Genomic DNA, 11,871 nt, shown 5'->3' on the forward strand with positions numbered 1-11,871 from the left:
GTGTTATCGGAGACAAACTAGTCACTTTTCATCATATTTGATCCAGACTCACACCTAATGCTTGGTTCTGCTAGCAGAATGAAGGCACACACAGTATATGCATTTTCATGTGTTTCTGTCAATTTCAGTGTTATTGGGCCCAAACTAGTCACTTTTCATCATATTCGATCCAGACTCACACCTAATGCTTGGTTCTGTTAGCAGAGTGAAGACACACAGAGAATATGCATTTTCATGTGTTTCTGTCAATTTCAGTGATATTAGGCCCAAACTAGTCACTTTTCATCAGAATTGTTCAAGACTCATCCAAAACGCTCTGCTGTACTGGCAGAGTCACGGCACACACCGTATATGCATTTTCATGTGTTTCTGTCAATTTCAGTGTTAGTGGGCCCAAACTAGTCACTTTTCATCAGAATCGATGCAGACTCACACCTAAAGCTCGGTTCTGCTAGCAGAGTGAAGGCACACACAGAATATGCATTTTCATGTGTTTCTGTCAATTTCAGTGTTATTGGGCCCAAACTAGTCACTTTTCATCATATTCGATCCAGACTCACACCTAATGCTTGGTTCTGCTAGCAGAGTGAAGACACACAGAGAATATGCATTTTCATGTGTTTCTATCAATTTCAGTGTTATCGGACACAAAATAGTCACTTTTCATCATATTCGATCCAGACTCACACCTAATGCTTGGTTCTGCTAGCAGAGTGAAGGCACACACAATATATGCATTTTCATGTGTTTCTATCAATTTCAGTGTTAGTGGGCCCAAACTAGTCACTTTTCATCATATTCGATCCAGACTCACACCTAATGCTTGGTTCTGCTAGCAGAGTGAAGACACACAGAGAATATGCATTTTCATGTGTTTCTATCAATTTCAGTGTTATCGGACACAAACTAGTCACTTTTCATCATATTTGATCCAGACTCACACCTAATGCTTGGTTCTGCTAGCAGAATGAAGGCACACACAGTATATGCATTTTCATGTGTTTCTGTCAATTTCAGTGTTATCGGACACAAATTAGTCACTTTTCATCATATTCGATCCATACTCACACCTAATGCTCGGTTCTGCTAGCAGAGTGAAGGCACACACAGAATATGCATTTTCATGTGTTTCTGTCAATTTAAGTGTTATTGGGCCCAAACTAGTCACTTTTCATCATATTCGATCCAGACTCACACCTAATGCTTGGTTCTGTTAGCAGAGTGAAGACACACAGAGAATACGCATTTTCATGTGTTTCTGTCAATTTCAGTGATATTGGGCCCAAACTAGTCACTTCTCATCAGAATTGTTCCAGACTCATCCAAAACGCTCTGCTGTACTGGCAGAGTCACGGCACACACCGTACATGCATTTTCATGTGTTTCTGTCAATTTCAGTGTTATCAGGCCAAAACTAGTCACTTTTCATCAGAATCGTTCCGGACTCACCCAAAACGCTCTGCTGTACTGGCAGAGTCACGGCACACACCGTACATGCATTTTCATGTGTTTCTGTCAATTTCAGTGTTAGTGGGCCCAAACTAGTCACTTTTCATCAGAATCGATGCAGACTCACACCTAAAGCTCGGTTCTGCTAGCAGAGTGAAGACACACAGAGAATATGCATTTTCATATGTTTCTATCAATTTCAGTGTTATCGGACACAACTAGTCACTTTTCATCAGAATCGATGCAGACTCACACCTAAAGCTCGGTTCTGCTAGCAGAGTGAAGACACACAGAGAATATGCATTTTCATATGTTTCTATCAATTTCAGTGTTATCGGACACAAACTAGTCACTTTTCATCATATTCGATCCAGACTCACACCTAATGCTTGGTTCTGCTAGCAGAGTGAAGGCACACACAGTATATGCATTTTCATGTGTTTCTATCAATTTCAGTGTTATTGGGCCCAAACTAGTCACTTTTCATCATATTCGATCCAGACTCACACCTAATGCTTGGTTCTGCTAGCAGAGTGAAGGCACACAGAGAATATGCATTTTCATGTGTTCCTATCAATTTCAGGTGTTAGTGGGCCCAAACTAGTCACTTTTCATCATATTCGATCCAGACTCACACCTAATGCTTGGTTCTGCTAGCAGAGTGAAGACACACGGAGAATAGCATTTTCATGTGTTTCTATCAATTTCAGTGTTATCGGACACAAACTAGTCACTTTTCATCGTATTCGATCCAGACTCACACCTAATGCTTGGTTCTCCTAGCAGAGTGAAGGCACACACAGTGAATATGCATTTTCATGTGTTTCTGTCAATTTCAGTGATATTGGGCCCAAACTAGACACTTTTCATCAAAATCGATCCAGACTCACCCAAAACACTCTGCTGTACTGGCAGAGTCACGGCACACACCGTACATGCATTTTCATGTGTTTCTGTCAATTTCAGTGTTAGTGGGCCCAAACTAGTCACTTTTCATCAGAATCGATGCAGACTCACACCTCAAGCTCGGTTCTGCTAGCAAAGTGAAGGCACACACAGAATATGCATTTTCATGTGTTTCTGTCAATTTCAGTGTTAGTGGGCCCAAACTAGTCACTTTTCATCATATTCGATCAAGACTCACACCTAATGCTTGGTTCTGCTAGCAGAGTGAAGACACACAGAGAATATGCATTTTCATGTGTTTCTATCAATTTCAGTGTTATCGGAGACAAACTAGTCACTTTTCATCATATTTGATCCAGACTCACACCTAATGCTTGGTTCTGCTAGCAGAATGAAGGCACACACAGTATATACATTTTCATGTGTTTCTGTCAATTTCAGTGTTATTGGGCCCAAACTAGTCACTTTTCATCATATTCGATCCAGACTCACACCTAATGCTTGGTTCTGTTAGCAGAGTGAAGACACACAGAGAATATGCATTTTCATGTGTTTCTGTCAATTTCAGTGATATTGGGCCCAAACTAGTCACTTTTCATCAGAATTGTTCAAGACTCACCCAAAACGCTCTGCTGTACTGGCAGAGTCACGGCACACACCGTATATGCATTTTCATGTGTTTCTGTCAATTTCAGTGTTAGTGGGCCCAAACTAGTCACTTTTCATCAGAATCGATGCAGACTCACACCTAAAGCTCGGTTCTGCTAGCAGAGTGAAGGCACACACAGAATATGCATTTTCATGTGTTTCTGTCAATTTCAGTGTTATTGGGCCCAAACTAGTCACTTTTCATCATATTCGATCCAGACTCACACCTAATGCTTGGTTCTGCTAGCAGAGTGAAGACACACAGAGAATATGCATTTTCATGTGTTTCTATCAATTTCAGTGTTATCGGACACAAAATAGTCACTTTTCATCATATTCGATCCAGACTCACACCTAATGCTTGGTTCTGCTAGCAGAGTGAAGGCACACACAGTATATGCATTTTCATGTGTTTCTATCAATTTCAGTGTTAGTGGGCCCAAACTAGTCACTTTTCATCATATTCGATCCAGACTCACACCTAATGCTTGGTTCTGCTAGCAGAGTGAAGACACACAGAGAATATGCATTTTCATGTGTTTCTATCAATTTCAGTGTTATCGGACACAAACTAGTCACTTTTCATCATATTTGATCCAGACTCACACCTAATGCTTGGTTCTGCTAGCAGAATGAAGGCACACACAGTATATGCATTTTCATGTGTTTCTGTCAATTTCAGTGTTATCGGACACAAATTAGTCACTTTTCATCATATTCGATCCATACTCACACCTAATGCTCGGTTCTGCTAGCAGAGTGAAGGCACACACAGAATATGCATTTTCATGTGTTTCTGTCAATTTAAGTGTTATTGGGCCCAAACTAGTCACTTTTCATCATATTCGATCCAGACTCACACCTAATGCTTGGTTCTGTTAGCAGAGTGAAGACACACAGAGAATACGCATTTTCATGTGTTTCTGTCAATTTCAGTGATATTAGGCCCAAACTAGTCACTTCTCATCAGAATTGTTCCAGACTCATCCAAAACGCTCTGCTGTACTGGCAGAGTCACGGCACACACCGTACATGCATTTTCATGTGTTTCTGTCAATTTCAGTGTTATCAGGCCAAAACTAGTCACTTTTCATCAGAATCGTTCCGGACTCACCCAAAACGCTCTGCTGTACTGGCAGAGTCACGGCACACACCGTACATGCATTTTCATGTGTTTCTGTCAATTTCAGTGTTAGTGGGCCCAAACTAGTCACTTTTCATCAGAATCGATGCAGACTCACACCTAAAGCTCGGTTCTGCTAGCAGAGTGAAGACACACAGAGAATATGCATTTTCATATGTTTCTATCAATTTCAGTGTTATCGGACACAAACTAGTCACTTTTCATCAGAATCGATGCAGACTCACACCTAAAGCTCGGTTCTGCTAGCAGAGTGAAGACACACAGAGAATATGCATTTTCATATGTTTCTATCAATTTCAGTGTTATCGGACACAAACTAGTCACTTTTCATCATATTCGATCCAGACTCACACCTAATGCTTGGTTCTGCTAGCAGAGTGAAGGCACACACAGTATATGCATTTTCATGTGTTTCTATCAATTTCAGTGTTATTGGGCCCAAACTAGTCACTTTTCATCATATTCGATCCAGACTCACACCTAATGCTTGGTTCTGCTAGCAGAGTGAAGGCACACAGAGAATATGCATTTTCATGTGTTCCTATCAATTTCAGTGTTAGTGGGCCCAAACTAGTCACTTTTCATCATATTCGATCCAGACTCACACCTAATGCTTGGTTCTGCTAGCAGAGTGAAGACACACGGAGAATATGCATTTTCATGTGTTTCTATCAATTTCAGTGTTATCGGACACAAACTAGTCACTTTTCATCGTATTCGATCCAGACTCACACCTAATGCTTGGTTCTCCTAGCAGAGTGAAGGCACACACAGAGAATATGCATTTTCATGTGTTTCTGTCAATTTCAGTGATATTGGGCCCAAACTAGACACTTTTCATCAAAATCGATCCAGACTCACCCAAAACACTCTGCTGTACTGGCAGAGTCACGGCACACACAATACATGCATTTCCATGTTTTTCTGTCAATTTCAGTGATATTGGGCCCAAACTAGTCACTTTTCATCATATTCGATCAAGACTCACACCTAATGCTTGGTTCTGCTAGCAGAGTGAAGACACACAGAGAATATGCATTTTCATGTGTTTCTATCAATTTCAGTGTTATCGGACACAAACTAGTCACTTTTCATCATATTCGATCCAGACTCACACCTAATGCTTGGTACTGCTAGCAGAGTGAAAACACAAAGAGAATATGCATTTTCATGTGTTTCTATCAATTTCAGCGTTGTCGGACACAAACTAGTCACTTTTCATCATATTCGATCCAGACTCACACCTAATGCTTGGTTCTGCTAGCAGAGTGAAGACACACAGAGAATATGCATTTTCATGTGTTTCTATCAATTTCAGTGTTATCGGACACAAATTAGTCACTTTTCATCATATTCGATCCAGACTCACACCTAATGCTCGGTTCTGCTAGCAGGGTGAAGGCACACACAGAATATGCATTTTCATGTGTTTCTGTCAATTTAAGTGTTATTGGGCCCAAACTAGTCACTTTTCATCATATTCGATCCAGACTCACACCTAATGCTTGGTTCTGTTAGCAGAGTGAAGACACACAGAGAATACGCATTTTCATGTGTTTCTGTCAATTTCAGTGATATTGGGCCCAAACTAGTCACTTTTCATCAGAATTGTTCCAGACTCACCCAAAACGCTCTGCTGTACTGGCAGAGTCACGGCACACACCGTACATGCATTTTCATGTGTTTCTGTCAATTTCAGTGTTAGTGGGCCCAAACTAGTCACTTTTCATCAGAATCGATGCAGACTCACACCTCAAGCTCGGTTCTGCTAGCAAAGTGAAGGCACACACAGAATATGCATTTTCATGTGTTTCTGTCAATTTCAGTGTTAGTGGGCCCAAACTAGTCACTTTTCATCATATTCGATCCAGACTCACACCTAATGCTTGGTTCTGCTAGCAGAGTGAAGACACACAGAGAATATGCATTTTCATGTGTTTCTATCAATTTCAGTGTTATCGGACACAAACTAGTCACTTTTCATCATATTTGATCCAGACTCACACCTAATGCTTGGTTCTGCTAGCAGAATGAAGGCACACACAGTATATGCATTTTCATGTGTTTCTGTCAATTTCAGTGTTATTGGGCCCAAACTAGTCACTTTTCATCATATTCGATCCAGACTCACACCTAATGCTTGGTTCTGTTAGCAGAGTGAAGACACACAGAGAATATGCATTTTCATGTGTTTCTGTCAATTTCAGTGATATTGGGCCCAAACTAGTCACTTTTCATCAGAATTGTTCAAGACTCACCCAAAACGCTCTGCTGTACTGGCAGAGTCACAGCACACACCGTACATGCATTTTCATGTGTTTCTGTCAATTTCAGTGTTAGTGGGCCCAAACTAGTCACTTTTCATCAGAATCGATGCAGACTCACACCTAAAGCTCGGTTCTGCTAGCAGAGTGAAGGCACACACAGAATATGCATTTTCATGTGTTTCTGTCAATTTCAGTGTTATTGGGCCCAAACTAGTCACTTTTCATCATATTCGATCCAGACTCACACCTAATGCTTGGTTCTGCTAGCAGAGTGAAGACACACAGAGAATATGCATTTTCATGTGTTTCTATCAATTTCAGTGTTATCGGACACAAAATAGTCACTTTTCATCATATTCGATCCAGACTCACACCTAATGCTTGGTTCTGCTAGCAGAGTGAAGGCACACACAGTATATGCATTTTCATGTGTTTCTATCAATTTCAGTGTTAGTGGGCCCAAACTAGTCACTTTTCATCATATTCGATCCAGACTCACACCTAATGCTCGGTTATGCTAGCAGAGTGAAGGCACACACAGAATATGCATTTTCATGTGTTTCTGTCAATTTAAGTGTTAATGGGCCCAAACTAGTCACTTTTCATCATATTCGATCCAGACTCACACCTAATGCTTGGTTCTGTTAGCAGAGTGAAGACACACAGAGAATACGCATTTTCATGTGTTTCTGTCAATTTCAGTGATATTGGGCCCAAACTAGTCACTTCTCATCAGAATTGTTCCAGACTCATCCAAAACGCTCTGCTGTACTGGCAGAGTCACGGCACACACCGTACATGCATTTTCATGTGTTTCTGTCAATTTCAGTGTTATCAGGCCAAAACTAGTCACTTTTCATCAGAATCGTTCCGGACTCACCCAAAACGCTCTGCTGTACTGGCAGAGTCACGGCACACACCGTACATGCATTTTCATGTGTTTCTGTCAATTTCAGTGTTAGTGGGCCCAAACTAGTCACTTTTCATCAGAATCGATGCAGACTCACACCTAAAGCTCGGTTCTGCTAGCAGAGTGAAGACACACAGAGAATATGCATTTTCATATGTTTCTATCAATTTCAGTGTTATCGGACACAAACTAGTCACTTTTCATCAGAATCGATGCAGACTCACACCTAAAGCTCGGTTCTGCTAGCAGAGTGAAGACACACAGAGAATATGCATTTTCATATGTTTCTATCAATTTCAGTGTTATCGGACACAAACTAGTCACTTTTCATCATATTCGATCCAGACTCACACCTAATGCTTGGTTCTGCTAGCAGAGTGAAGGCACACACAGTATATGCATTTTCATGTGTTTCTATCAATTTCAGTGTTATTGGGCCCAAACTAGTCACTTTTCATCATATTCGATCCAGACTCACACCTAATGCTTGGTTCTGCTAGCAGAGTGAAGGCACACAGAGAATATGCATTTTCATGTGTTCCTATCAATTTCAGTGTTATTGGGCCCAAACTAGTCACTTTTCATCATATTCGATCCAGACTCACACCTAATGCTTGGTTCTGCTAGCAGAGTGAAGACACACGGAGAATATGCATTTTCATGTGTTTCTATCAATTTCAGTGTTATCGGACACAAACTAGTCACTTTTCATCGTATTCGATCCAGACTCACACCTAATGCTTGGTTCTCCTAGCAGAGTGAAGGCACACACAGAGAATATGCATTTTCATGTGTTTCTGTCAATTTCAGTGATATTGGGCCCAAACTAGACACTTTTCATCAAAATCGATCCAGACTCACCCAAAACACTCTGCTGTACTGGCAGAGTCACGGCACACACAATACATGCATTTCCATGTTTTTCTGTCAATTTCAGTGATATTGGGCCCAAACTAGTCACTTTTCATCATATTCGATCAAGACTCACACCTAATGCTTGGTTCTGCTAGCAGAGTGAAGACACACAGAGAATATGCATTTTCATGTGTTTCTATCAATTTCAGTGTTATCGGACACAAACTAGTCACTTTTCATCATATTCGATCCAGACTCACACCTAATGCTTGGTACTGCTAGCAGAGTGAAAACACAAAGAGAATATGCATTTTCATGTGTTTCTATCAATTTCAGCGTTATCGGACACAAACTAGTCACTTTTCATCATATTCGATCCAGACTCACACCTAATGCTTGGTACTGCTAGCAGAGTGAAGACACACAGAGAATATGCATTTTCATGTGTTTTTGTCAATTTCAGTGTTATCAGGCCAAAACTAGTCACTTTTCATCAGAATCGTTCCGGACTCACCCAAAACGCTCTGCTGTACTGGCAGAGTCACGGCACACACCATACATGCATTTTCATGTGTTTCTGTCAATTTCAGTGTTAGTGGGCCCAAACTAGTCACTTTTCATCAGAATCGATGCAGACTCACACCTAAAGCTCGGTTCTGCTAGCAGAGTGAAGGCACACACAGAATATGCATTTTCATGTGTTTCTGTCAATTTCAGTGTTATTGGGCCCAAACTAGTCACTTTTCATCATATTCGATCCAGACTCACGCCTAATGCTTGGTTCTGCTAGCAGAGTGAAGACACACAGAGAATATGCATTTTCATGTGTTTCTATCAATTTCAGTGTTATCGGACACAAACTAGTCACTTTTCATCATATTCGATCCAGACTTACACCTAATGCTTGGTACTGCTAGCAGAGTGAAGACACACAGAGAATATGCATTTTCATGTGTTTCTATCAATTTCAGCGTTATCGGACACAAACTAGTCACTTTTCATCATATTCGATCCAGACTCACACCTAATGCTTGGTACTGCTAGCAGAGTGAAGGCACACACAGAGAATATGCATTTTCATGTGTTTCTGTCAATTTCAGTGTTATCAGGCCAAAACTAGTCACTTTTCATCAGAATCGTTCCGGACTCACCCAAAACGCTCTGCTGTACTGGCAGAGTCACGGCACACACCGTACATGCATTTTCATGTGTTTCTGTCAATTTCAGTGTTAGTGGGCCCAAACTAGTCACTTTTCATCAGAATCGATGCAGACTCACACCTAAAGCTTGGTTCTGCTAGCAGAGTGAAGGCACACACAGTATATGCATTTTCAGGTGTTTCTGTCAATTTTAGTGTTAGTGGGCCCAAACTAGTGACTTTTCATCATATTCGATCCAGACTCACACCTAATGCTTGGTTCTGCTAGCAGAGTGAAGGCACACACAGTATATGCATTTTCATGTGTTTCTATCAATTTCAGTGTTAGTGGGCCCAAACTAGTCACTTTTCATCATATTCGATCCAGACTCACACCTAATGCTTGGTTCTGCTAGCAGAGTGAAGGCACACAGAGAATATGCATTTTCATGTGTTCCTATCAATTTCAGTGTTAGTGGGCCCAAACTAGTCACTTTTCATCATATTCGATCCAGACTCACACCTAATGCTTGGTTCTGCTAGCAGAGTGAAGACACACAGAGAATATGCATTTTCATGTGTTTCTGTCAATTTCAGTGATATTGGGCCCAAACTAGACACTTTTCATCAAAATCGATCCAGACTCACCCAAAACACTCTGCTGCACTGGCAGAGTCACGGCACACACCGTACATGCATTTCCATGTGTTTCTGTCAATTTCAGTGTTAGTGGGCCCAAACTAGTCACTTTTCATCATATTCGATCAAGACTCACACCTAATGCTTGGTTCTGCTAGCAGAGTGAAGACACACAGAGAATATGCATTTTCATGTGTTTCTATCAATTTCAGTGTTATCGGACACAAACTAGTCACTTTTCATCATATTCGATCCAGAATCACACCTAATGCTTGGTACTGCTAGCAGAGTGAAGACACAAAGAGAATATGCATTTTCATGTGTTTCTATCAATTTCAGCGTTATCGGACACAAACTAGTCACTTTTCATCATATTCGATCCAGACTCACACCTAATGCTTGGTACTGCTAGCAGAGTGAAGGCACACACAGAGAATATGCATTTTCATGTGTTTCTGTCAATTTCAGTGTTATCAGGCCAAAACTAGTCACTTTTCATCAGAATCGTTCCGGACTCACCCAAAACGCTCTGCTGTACTGGCAGAGTCACGGCACACACCGTACATGCATTTTCATGTGTTTCTGTCAATTTCAGTGTTAGTGGGCCCAAACTAGTCACTTTTCATCAGAATCGATGCAGACTCACACCTAAAGCTCGGTTCTGCTAGCAGAGTGAAGGCACACACAGAATATGCATTTTCATGTGTTTCTGTCAATTTCAGTGTTATTGGGCCCAAACTAGTCACTTTTCATCATATTCGATCCAGACTCAGACCTAATGCTTGGTTCTGCTAGCAGAGTGAAGACACACAGAGAATATGCATTTTCATGTGTTTCTATCAATTTCAGTGTTATCGGACACAAAATAGTCACTTTTCATCATATTCGATCCAGACTCACACCTAATGCTTGGTTCTGCTAGCAGAGTGAAGACACACAGAGAATATGCATTTTCATGTGTTTCTATCAATTTCAGTGTTATCGGACACAAACTAGTCACTTTTCATCATATTTGATCCAGACTCACACCTAATGCTTGGTTCTGCTAGCAGAGTGAAGGCACACACAGTATATGCATTTTCATGTGTTTCTGTCAATTTCAGTGTTATCGGACACAAATTAGTCACTTTTCATCATATTCGATCCAGACTCACACCTAATGCTTGGTACTGCTAGCAGAGTGAAGGCACAAACAGTATATGCATTTTCATGTGTTTCTATCAATTTCAGTGTTATCGGACAGAAACTTATCACTTTTCATCATATTCGATCCAGACTCACACCTAATGCTCGGTTCTGCTAGCAGAGTGAAGGCACACACAGAATATGCATTTTCATGTGTTTCTGTCAATTTCAGTGTTATTGGACCCAAACTAGTCACTTTTCATCATATTCGATCCAGACTCACACCTAATGCTTGGTTCTGCTAGCAGAGTGAAGGCACACACAGAGAATATGCATTTTCATGTGTTTCTATCAATTTCAGTGTTATCGGACACAAATTAGTCACTTTTCATCATATTCGATCCAGACTCACACCTAATGCTCAGTTCTGCTGTCAGAGTGAAGGCACACACAGTATATGCATTTTCAGGTGTTTCTGTCAATTTTAGTGTTAGTGGGCCCAAACTAGTGACTTTTCATCATATTCGATCCAGACTCACACCTAATGCTTGGTTCTCCTAGCAGAGTGAAGGCACACAGTATATGCATTTTCATGTGTTTCTGTCAATTTCAGTGATATTGGGCCCAAACTAGTCATTTTTCATCAGAATCGTTCCAGACTCACCCAAAACGCTCTGCTGTACTGTCAGAGTCACGGCACACACCGTACATGCATTTTCATGTGTTTCTGTCAATTTCAGTGTTAGTGGGCCCAAACTAGTCACTTTTCATCATATTCGATCAAGACTCA

Source organism: Thunnus thynnus, chromosome 23 (genome assembly GCF_963924715.1).
Source record: "Thunnus thynnus chromosome 23, fThuThy2.1, whole genome shotgun sequence".
NCBI lineage: Eukaryota > Metazoa > Chordata > Actinopteri > Scombriformes > Scombridae > Thunnus > Thunnus thynnus.